General features: G+C 46.6%; 1 protein-coding gene across 1 annotated transcript in view; it reads right to left on the reverse strand.

Annotated features, from left to right (window-relative positions):
- LOC137561953 (NXPE family member 3-like) overlaps positions 1-7,552 on the reverse strand; it is a 149,764-nt gene extending 142,212 nt beyond the window's left edge. The window contains exon 1 of the mRNA XM_068273298.1: positions 7,473-7,552. The gene's annotated coding sequence lies outside the window, so the exon portion shown is untranslated. The remainder of the gene's footprint in view (positions 1-7,472) is intronic.
- Positions 7,553-11,731: the final 4,179 nt, after the last annotated feature.

Genomic DNA, 11,731 nt, shown 5'->3' on the forward strand with positions numbered 1-11,731 from the left:
ATGCCTATCAGGGCATATGAGGCCCCTCAGGACTATGGGCCTGATTCACAAAGCGGTGCTAACAGTTAGCACGCTAGTGAAAAGCCCTTTATCACGCCTAAACTCACTTTAGGCATGATAAGTTTAGGTGTGATAAGTTTAGGTGTGATAAGTTTAGGCATGATAAGTTTAGGTGTGATAAGTTTAGGCATGATAAGTTTAAGCGTCAACTGGGTTAGCACCGCAGTGCACAGCTGATCAAAAGTTTTACGCTAGCAAAGTCTGGTGCACTTTGTACAAAGTTTAATGGAGCTGCTTTGCGTGCGGGACTTTGCAAGCGATCTAAACTTATCTAAACTTATCATGCCTAAACTTATCACACCTAAACTTATCACGCCTAAACTTATCACACCTAAACTGGCTTTTCACCAGCATGGTGCAATGGTTATCATGCCTAAAGTCTCTAACTGGGTTAGCACCGCTTTGTGAATCGAGCCGTATATGTGAACTTATCTGATCGAGCTGAAAGACATCTGACTAGAGATGTGGTGAACAGGGATGTACTTTCGAGTAATCACAAGTGCTTACTCGTGGTTCATATGAGCTTCAACCACTTCAGCCTTCAGTGTCGTTTCACCTCATGCATCCGAGCAACTTTTACGTCCCATTCATTCGCCAATAATTTATCACTACTTATCACAATTAATTGATCTATAGTATATCTTGTTTATTTTCCGGCACCATTTAGGCGTTCTTTAGGTGGTACATTTTGCTAAGAATTATTTTTTTTCTAAATGCATTTTAATGGGAATATTAAGAAAAAAAAATGGAAACAATTCATTATTTCTCAGTTTTCAGCCATTGTAACTTTAAAATAATACATGCTTCAATAACTAAAACCCACATATTTTATTTTCCCATTTGTCCCAGCTATTACACCATTTAAATTATGTCCCTATAACAATGTATGGCGTCAAAATTTTATTTGGAAATAAAGGTGCATTTTTTCAATTTGTGTCCATCACTACTTACAAGCTGATAATTTAAAAAATTATATTAATATACTCTCTTGACATGCATATTAAAAAGAAAGTTCAGACCCTTAGGTAACTATTTATGTTGTTGTTTTTGGAGGTAAACAGGTAATTTCAAAATGTAGTTAATTGTGTATATTAAAAAAAAAAAAATGTATGTAGTTGTAGATGTAGTTTTACTATTTGGCCACAAGGTGGCCACAGTCATTTTTTGGTTTTTCATCCTGTAACAGGAGCTCTCGCTTACAGGAACTGAAGGGATGACTTGAAACATAGAAAAATTGTGGCTTTTGAGAGAAGCCGTCGGTTTTTCATACGGAGGCATAGATCAATGAATGGGAAATGTGTTCCCATTCATTGATCTCCGGGGCAGCAGAAGGTGGAGGGAGCGCACCTGGCTCAGCTGCAGAAGGAAAGGCTATCTGAACGGATATATATAATAAGTGGTTAATTGCTGCAGCTGAGCGGCTGGATGAGAATAGGTTATTTACTGTAATGAATGGTAGCGAGGCAGCTGCGGTGAACAGCGCTACCGCCGCAACTGCCTCTGCCTCTCGGCCTGTGAATGTCCCCACACCTCGGGCGGCGTCGAGTAGCACATAGGGTCGCATTAGCGCGTGTGCGCGCTCATAGACAGGACCTTTATGCGGGGAGGAGGCGAGTCAGCTGACCTGCGGGTCGGCTGACGTCAGAGGGCACGCTCGCCATCGCTGATTGGCTGAACTCTAGGGGCGTGCCTCGGAGATGCTGCAGCGTACTTAAGCACAGCAGGTTAATTCACAACTTGTCTGCTGTTGCGAATACTTCGTGTTAGCGTTCAGACCTTTGATAGCTATAATTATAATTCATTGAATATTGTATTATTATCTGTGTATGACTCTGGCTCATTCTGACTAATCCTTCGCTCAACGCTTCTGTACTTCTTCCTATCTGATATAGTTGCCGACTCTGCCTGGTTATCTTTCTGCCTCTGCCTCCTGATTCTGTACTTTGTCTGTCTGTTGCCAACTCGATCTGTCTGACCACTCTACTCTCACCAGTGAGCCCCTGTCACTGGTGAGGAGCTCATTGTACTGTAGTGCCCACCAGCTCCTCTGGTGAGGTGGCTCTGACATCTATCAGTACTTATTGTTGCACCTCTACTCTCATCAGTGAGCCCTTGTCACTAGGGAGGAGCTTGTTGTACTATAGTGCCCACCAGCTCCGCTGGTGACGTGATTCTGATATCTATCAGTACTACTGTTGCACCAATCACCTACCTGTACTTTAGCTATCACATCAGTTGTCTGTTATACTAGCATTATTGGTGATTCTGCAGATCACCATATAATCAGAATTCTGTTACTTGTTGACACCCATTGTTACATTTACCCATAATTTCACCGTCCGCTCTGCATTCCAAAGAGCTTGCACGCGTCCTATTGGTCTCGTTGCAAGCCTCACCACAGCACATTTCCTCCTTCAAGCCAGGTGGCAGAATTACAGCAATTTGAATCACGAGTGAGCACTAGTGATTACTCAATAGCCCATCCCCGGTAGCAAACATCAAATTTTGGGTTTGCAAACAGCAAACATGAACTTACACAAATGTTCACGAATCTGGCGAACCACCATAGACATCAATGGGCAGGAGAATTTTAAAACCTGTTTCTGTTTTTCAAAAGACTGTTTCTGGCCACAACAGTGATGGGAAAGTTGTTTCATGGACTCTAACACCTGGACTGTGGCATGCCGGAGGGGGATCCATGGCAAAAGTCCCACCAAAAAATACGGAGTTGACGCAGAGTCAGGTTTTAATCATTAACCCACCTGGCGGTATGAAAAAATCCGCCAGGAGGGAGCGCAGCAGTTTTTTTTTTTTTATTATTATATCATGTAGCGAGCCCAGGGCTCACTACATGATAGCCGCTGCTCAGTGGCATCCCCCCACCCGCTTTGATCGCCTTTGGCGATCTCCGATCAGGAAATCCCATTCAAAGAACGGGATTTCATGGAGGGCTTCCCCCGTCGCCATGGCGATGGGGCGGGATGACGTCACCGACGTCGGGACGTCATTGGGAGTCCCAGACCAACCCTCGGCGCTGCCTGGCACTGATTGGCCAGGCAGCGCACGGGGTCTGGGGGGGCGCACGGCATGACGGATAGCGGCGATCGAGCGCGGGGCGGCGGCGATCGGTGTGCTGACGCAGCTAGCAAAGTGCTAGCTGCTGCGTTCAGCAAAAAAAAAAAATTAGACAAATCGGCCCAGCAGGGCCGGAGAAAACCTCCTGTGCAGCTTACCCCGAACTACGTTCGGGGTTACCGCCAAAGAGGTTAAAAGGCAGAAATCACATTACATTCCTACAAATAATGCACTGGAGTGGTACTCTGTATCTGCAACTTAATGTTGCCACAATAGAAGTAGTGTGCACAGCTCTGGGTGTCAGTGGGCTGTGGAGTGTCACACACAGAGAAATGCAATAGTTATATCAGAATACAGAGAACAATAATGCTGCCCTGGGTTGGTTCTGTGCCTGCAACTTAATGTAGTAACATGGGGCAAACCCAGGATTTTCAAGGGGGGGGGCAGGGGATTCCTGAAAGGTGTCCCTCAGCCACACACTATACAGTATAATAACATGGTAGGACATCATGCAGGATACACATACAATTTCCCGTCCAAATTACCGGATCTGACAATTATTTCATAAATGTCCAATCTGCTCCTGATCGACAAAGGAATCAATCAGGAGCAGTTTGGATACAGATAATAATGAGGACAGCCGACATTGCTAATAAAGGGGAAAGTGAAGCATTCACACAGCAGGGCACAGGGCTGTGCTCATACCTGACTCTGTTAAGTTACCCAGAGCTGCTCCATGCTCTGTACACACGCTGCTGCTCCATGCTCTGTACACATGCTGCTGCTACATCCAAAGTCTACGGTAGCAGAGAAAGAAAGGGGGCAGTGCTGTGAGCAGCAGGATACCTGCAGATATTCTGGTGTCTCAACTTGTGCCTGCCCCAGACACTGCACTGGCCCTGGTCTGAGGGAGGATTATAGGCAGCTGTAATCTTCCCTCCTGCAGTTGCCTATGCAACAAATAGCAGTAGTGTGCACAGCTCTGGGTGTCAGTGGGCTGTGGAGTGACACACACACACACACACACACACACACTTTGCTTTCACAGCAAGTGAGAAACAAGAACACAGGCATAGCTAATGTTTTCCCCACCTATCTGCAGCAAGTCTGACCCGGCTCTCACTAACAGTCAGCAGCCAGCAGAGAATGAATCCAATATGGCCACCACAACTGCTTTTTAATAGGGGGATGAGGCTCCAGGAAGGGGTGCTAGCTGTTTGGCTGCCATGTGTCCGCTGACTGTGAGGTACGGGATCAAAGTTTAGCTCAATCATGATGTATAGGAGGCGGGTCAAACATGCCAAATGTCCGCTGGCCGCCTCAAATGCAAACAGAAGCGGAAGTTTGCAGAATACTGTTCGCCAGTGAACAGTTCAGGTCATCTCTACATCTGATGTTTAACCATCATTCAGTAGTTAAAACACAACTGTAACAAGAGGGATATGTAGGCTACCTGTAACGATCGGTGTCAGCACACAGAGAGAATCTGATTATTGGTGATCTGCAGTATCACCAACAATACAGATATTTACCCGATCATTGATGATCTGCAAAATCACCAATAATACAAGTATGACTAACCTCTGGACACCTGATAAAGTGTAAGTGTTTTGGTGCAACAGTAAGCTGTCCCCCGTGGGGCGGGAGACGCAGAAACTATGAGCATGGACCACCTGAGGAGCAGGTGGCCTATGGCTGTGTGAACTATCTCCTAGGAGAGGGGATAGCGATAACCTGGGAGCCAATGATTCCCTGCTATACTGGGAATCAGACTATACTGCAGCCAGAGGACTCCAAAGGGGTAGAGCCCTTGGCAGGACTGCAGAGAGGACTCTCTGAGGAGCGAAAGTCCTGGTTGCAGCCGACACCTAGACTGGGGTGTGAGTTCCTTGGTCTCGACACCCTGGAACTAGTCTAGAGTATAACACAGCAATGACACAGTATCCCTAAGCTTGAGCGTGTGGTCCTTGGTCACAACACTCTGGAACTGGTCTAAAGTATAACAAAGCAATGACACAGTATCCCTAAGCTTGGGTGTGAGGTCCGTGGTCACAACACCCTGGAACTGGTCTAAAGTATAACACATCAAATGACACAGTATCCCTAAGCTTGGGTGTGAGGTCCGTGGTCACAACACCCTGGAACTGGTCTAAAGTATAACACAGCAATGACACAGTATCCCTAAGCTTATGTGTGAGGTCCATGGTCACAACACCCTGGAACTGGTCTAACATATAACACAAACGTAATATGGCTGAGTGTGAATTCCCAGGTCCTCCTGGTTCTAACACACTGTGTGATCTGACTGGTCTGAGTGCTCACACGTTAGTATTCACAACGGCAGACAACCGGCAACTGACAGGCAAGAAGTATATATAGTGCAGCGCTCCTCAGCGCCGCCCAGTCCCACTCAGCCAATCACCCACTGCGCTGGGATCAGCTGATTGTCCTGATCAGCTGATCCTTCTCCTACTGGCATAAAGGCCCTGCCTCCTAGTGCGCACGCGTGTAGCTCTCCATCTGTGTGCACTACTAGGCTCAGACAAACCAGACGCATGCTGCTGTGCGGAAACCGCTGGTCTGAACGCGGAAACAGCCGCCCCGCTGTCAGACCGCGCGGCGGTGTTTCCACAATCCATTACACTACCATATTGATTTCCTTTTAAACAATACCAGTTGCCTGGCTGCCCTGCTGATCCTCTGCCTCTAACACATTTAGCCATAGACCCTGAACAAGCATGCTTCAGATCAGGTGTTTCTAACATTATTGTCAGATCTGACAAGATTAGCTGCATGCTTTTTTTCTGGTATGATTCAGTCACTACTGCAGGCAAATAGATCAACAGTGCTGCCAGTATTGTTTAAAAGGAAGTAAATATGTCAGCCTCCATATACTTCTCACTACAGTTGTCCTTTAAGAATGTATTCATTAAATGTTATCTTTTCATGTAAGTGCAGTCTTTGAGTTATTTTTATGTGCTTTGAAACTGCGATCCTAGGATAAATAAGGTGATAAAAAAGGTGCTTTGTTTGCAGGTTTTGTGGATTCACATTACAGTTTAGAAAAGCTGTTGTAGTGTGAGCCAGCCATTGAGTATTATGTCTCTCATCTCTTCGCCATTTTAGAATTTTTGTGACATAATAAATGCGCATCAAATAAATGTACTTCATCATAATAATATTAATAATAATAATAATCTGAGCATTTGTATAGCGCTTTTCTCCTGTCGGGCTCAAAGCGCTCAAGAGCTGCAGCCACTGGGACACGCTCAAGAGGTGGGATGAACAGAAACTATGCCAGTGTGAATTTACGCATCGTAGTTCGCATCTACGCATCGTAGTTCGTAGGTGAAGTTTCTAAACTACGCTTATGAATTTATGCGTAGCGAAGTACCGCTATGCGTAGCTTACGCCCACTATGTGTAATTAACATGTGTATTGAACTACGAATGCGTTACTCGTGGCTAATTTTCCGTGTGCGATTATATGCTTGCAAATTTACGCATTGGAAAGGGGAATGTACGCATAGAAGAGTTCCCGGTATAAGCATTTAAAGAGGAAATAATGCGTACAATTTTCTGCATGTGGGCATAAGCATCCGCATACACTACGCTTTGCACTATGCGTAATTGCGTATTTTAACGCATAGTCTACGAAATGCATACAAAGCGAATATTTGATTTCAAAGCCGTAGTTTGGCGAAGCGTAATTGTGTAAAACTATGCGTAGTTCCAGCGTAACGCGAAGTTGGCTGACTACGACCATCCCTGATCAAGAGGCCACCCTGCAGTGTTAGGAAATTTTGCCTTAAACTCCTTCCGGAAGAGGTACTGGCCCTAGCCAGGATTCAATCCCTGGTCTCCCATGTCAAAGGCAGAGCCCTGAAATGCACACCAAATGCACCTGAAAAGTGAAATATACACCAATCACAAGCCTGCTTGATAAGCTGTGACATACCTGTACACGGAAGCAAGTATTACTGGTGGTCTGGTGAGCTCAGAGTAACGGGAAAGCTCTGGTTTTGCCAGCTGCCTGTCCTGTTTTCTCTACTGCCAGTAACAACACACAGTCAAGTCTGCAACAGGGAGTGGAGTAACATCATCTTTATAACAATCCCACATGTACTAAAAAAAACAATAAGGTTGGCATATTTTTCAAGATATCTACTTCATGCAAAAAAGTAAAAAAAAAGTTATCAACATTCACAGATAAATGGTGTCACATTTTATTAACTATGTTACAACTCTAGCAGGGCACCAGCTTACATATGTTTTGTTAATATTTGGTAGCATTCATTTACATTGTTTAAAGTGAACCAGAAATTTGGGAAAACTTACACATTCTTCTTGCAAAAAGTCTCTGGAATTTTGGCTCAATCTTCCTGAGAGGATTGGTAACTGGCAGGGCTGGATTTCTGAAGTTGTGCAGCGCATAAAAAGATGAAGGGCAGAAGGGAAGCAGGACGTGTGGAGAGATGAGAGGCTGCATGTCAATATATATCATTCTTCCTGCTCCGAAGCCGCCCTTCTTTGCTTCACACACACCCTGAATTCCAGAGCTCCGTGCATTTTCCACACTTCCTGGTGTACAATTAGTCAATGCTAACTTACAAGCAGTGATGAGTAGAAATGGCCCGAACATCATATTTTTTGGTTCGCAAACTCGAACGCATTTCCCGCAAAGGTACGGGCGAAATGGGCGAATTGCCATAGACTTCAATATGCAGGAAAATTTTAAAACCTGGAGGGACTGTTTCTGGCCACAAAAGTGTTTGGGCTGGTGCACCCCAGAGCGGTTCTGGAGCGTTTTTAAAAACACTAGCTGTTTAATGTATTTCAATGGGCTGGTGCACACCAGAGTTATTTGTTTTTTCTACAAGCGCAAACTCGGGGCTGCAGCATTTTTTAGATTTCTGAGGCGTTTCTGCCTCAATGTTAAATTATAGGAAAGTGGAAAACCGCTCTGAAAAACGCTAGATCAGAGCGGTTTTCCAGGCGTTTTTGATACAGAAGCTGTTCGGTAACAGCTTTACTGTAACAATATATGAAATCTGCTACACAAAAACACTCCAAAAAATGCTAGGCATGTTTAGAAAACCTCTCTAAACATGCCTAGAATCGCTCTGAAATCTGCTTCAAAAACCTCTAGGGCTCGATTTACAACTTTAGCACTGGCCCTTAGCACATCTAAACTCAGTTGAAATGTGAGAAGCAGTGATCGTGGGCAAAGTACCACGCGCAAAGTTTTGCGCGCGCACTGCACAGAGCGCAGGGCGCTCCGCGCGAAATGCACACTAAAGCCTATGGGACTTAGCGCGCGCATAGGACTTTGCGCACGCAAAATCTTGCGCGCGGTACTTAGCGCGCGATCTGATTGAGAAAACCGGTGCTAACCTACTTAGCACCCTGGTTAGCACGCCTAAAGACTTTAGACGTGCTAAGTAGGTTAGCACCGCATAGTAAATCAAGCCCCTAGTGTTTTGCGGATCTGCTAGAGGTTTTTGGTGTGCACTGGCCCATGGACAAGTTGTTTCAAGGGGTCTAACACCTGGAGGGGGGCATGCCCGAGGGGGATCCATGGCAAAAGTCCCACCAAAAATTGTGTAGTTAATGCAGAGTCGTGTTTCAATTTCTAAAGGGCAGAAATCAAATTCCGAAATTTGTGGAATTAAGTGCTGCTTTAAAAAGTCTGGCGTGTGTGTACACGTTGATCAAGTAGTGTAAGGTAGAGACCTGCACGGGTCTAATGTTTCAGACATGCACCTGACCCGCAACCCGCTTTGTTGTGAACTTGATACCCGCACCTGACTGGCACCCGCAGCCCCGCTACCCGTACCCAACCTGCAACCCACAACCCGCTTTCTTGTGAACTTGATACCCGCACCTGACTGGCACCCGCAGCCCCGCTACCTGTACCCAACCTGCGACCCACAACCCGCTTTCTTGTGAACTTGATACTCGCACCTGACTGGCACCCGCAGCCCCGCTACCCGTACCCAACCTGCGACCCACAACCCGCTTTCTTGTGAACTTGATACTCGCACCTGACTGGCACCCGCAGCCCCGCTACCCGTACCCAACCTGCGACCCACAACCCGCTTTCTTGTGAACTTGATACCCGCACATGACTGGCACCCGCAGCCCCGCTACCCGTACCCAACCTGCGACCCACAACCCGCTTTCTTGTGAACTTGATACTCGCACCTGACTGGCACCCGCAGCCCCGCTACCCGTACCTAACCTGCGACCCACAACCCGCTTTCTTGTGAACTTGATACCCGCACCTGACTGGCACCCGCAGCCCCGCTACCCGTACCCAACCTGCGACCCACAACCCGCTTTCTTGTGAACTTGATACCCGCACCTGACTGGCACCCGCAGCCCCACTACCCGTACCCAACCTGCGACCCACAACCCGCTTTCTTGTGAACTTGATACCCGCACCTGACTGGCACCCGCAGCCCCGCTACCCGTACCCAACCTGCGACCCACAACCCGCTTTCTTGTGAACTTGATACCCGCACCTGACTGGCACCCGCAGCCCCACTACCCGTACCCAACCTGCGACCCACAACCCGCTTTCTTGTGAACTTGATACCCGCACCTGACTGGCACCCGCAGCCCCGCTACCCGTACCCAACCTGCGACCCACAACCCGCTTTCTTGTGAACTTCATACCCGCACCTGACTGACACCCGCAGCCCCGCTACCCGTACCCAACCTGCGACCCACAACCCGCTTTCTTGTGAACTTGATACCCGCACCTGACTGGCACCCGCAGCCCCGCTACCCGTACCCAGCCTGCGACCCACAACCCGCTTTCTTGTGAACTTGATACCCGCACCTGACTGGCACCCGCAGTCCCACTACCCGTACCCAACCTGCGACCCACAACCCGCTTTCTTGTGAACTTCATACCCACACCTGACTGACACCCGCAGCCCCGCTACCCGTACCCAACCTGCGACCCACAAGCCGCTTTCTTGTGAACTTCATACCCACACCTGACTGACACCCGCAGCCCCGCTACCCGTACCCAACCTGCGACCCACAAGCCGCTTTTTCCATTTTCTTCTAAAGTACACATTTAAAGTAACACTGGGGAGCTGTAAAGTAAATAAAACCTATTTTATACACAAGCCAAAGAAGTGTTTTAAAGATTTTTTTTTTTTTTACTCATATTTAAATCAATAAAAAAATGAGAAGTAAACAAATAGCAGAGCAGAGCACCCCCATCCCTGTCTGCTGTAGGCTGCTCCCCATCTACACTGTCCCGCCCCCCTGGCCACTGCATTGCACTCTGAGAGACATAGTACATTAATGTAATCACAGGAGATGTAGGCACATTAATATACTACATCTCCCAGCATGCATTGTGGTGGCCAAGGTGACACTTCCACTGCTGCAGCTATGAGTTGCAAGGAATAGACACTGCAGCCAGGCTCAGATAAATAATTTTCAGATTTCAGGGTGCATACACACAGACAAGCTTGATCCTCCATGTAGTGTGAGGACCAATCAAAATTGTGTGTGTGTGTGCACCCAAAGAGCAATTACTTCTGTTAAAACCTTTATTTTGTTAATAATGTACTACTGCTGAATGAAGGTGCTTGGCAGATCTACCTGTGCAAAAACGTGTAGGTTTGAGAAGAAACATTGTTATGTGCCAAAATTAACTTGTCTTGTAACGACGTGGGAACTAGTGTGTGCGATTAGGTGGACGATGCTTTGCTTCGTGCGGCTGTAACGACCATGAGCAAATTGAGTAGGTAATCTCTCATACTACGTGGGAGATGTAAAATTGGGAGATAATTGGCCAATCCAAATTGGATGTGTCTATACACCCTAAGCTATATTTTCTTCATTACAGTAGCTCAACAGCAAAATAAACAGTAATTCATTAAGAAAATCAGGATTCCATAAGAGTGCAGCAAGGCTTTCAAGCAGGGAGAACAAATATACTGTACATGCTTACCTACTCAGGACTTACCAATCAGAATCAAAGTTAACTGGAGCAGATTTAGCACAACCAAAAGAAAAAAAAAAAAAAAGCAGCACACACATCAATTGTTTTACTTTTGCAATAGTTTTCCCTCCATTTTTAACGCACTTGTGTTGATAAATCTACCCAATTGTCTTGTACCTGCCTATATTTTATTAATTCTTGTCATATGCTGCAACACCTCACTGGCAGCTTACATCTGAAAATGTCGCCTGAGAATAATGGCGCACGGTGTTGCCGCTAACCCGTTTGCCGCTTATCGCTATTTAACGTTAAAGCCTTATTGTTATTTAGCGTTAAAGCCTTATCGTTATTTAGCGTTAACACACAGAACCCTCTCTGTACCTAGCTCTAACCCATAAACCCCCCCCCCTGGTGGTGCCTAACCCTAAACACCCCCCTGGTGGTGCCTAACCCTAACCCCCCCTGGTGGTGCCTAACCCTAACCACCCACCTGGTGGTGTATATTGTACTGTAACTATACCTAACCCTACTCTCACACAGAACCCTCCCTTTACCTATCCCTAACCCTAAGATCCCCCTGGTGGTGCCTAACCCTAAGACCCCCCTTGTGGTGACTAACCCTAAGACCCCC

The sequence above is a fragment of the Hyperolius riggenbachi genome, chromosome 3 (genome assembly GCF_040937935.1).
Source record: "Hyperolius riggenbachi isolate aHypRig1 chromosome 3, aHypRig1.pri, whole genome shotgun sequence".
Lineage (NCBI taxonomy): Eukaryota > Metazoa > Chordata > Amphibia > Anura > Hyperoliidae > Hyperolius > Hyperolius riggenbachi.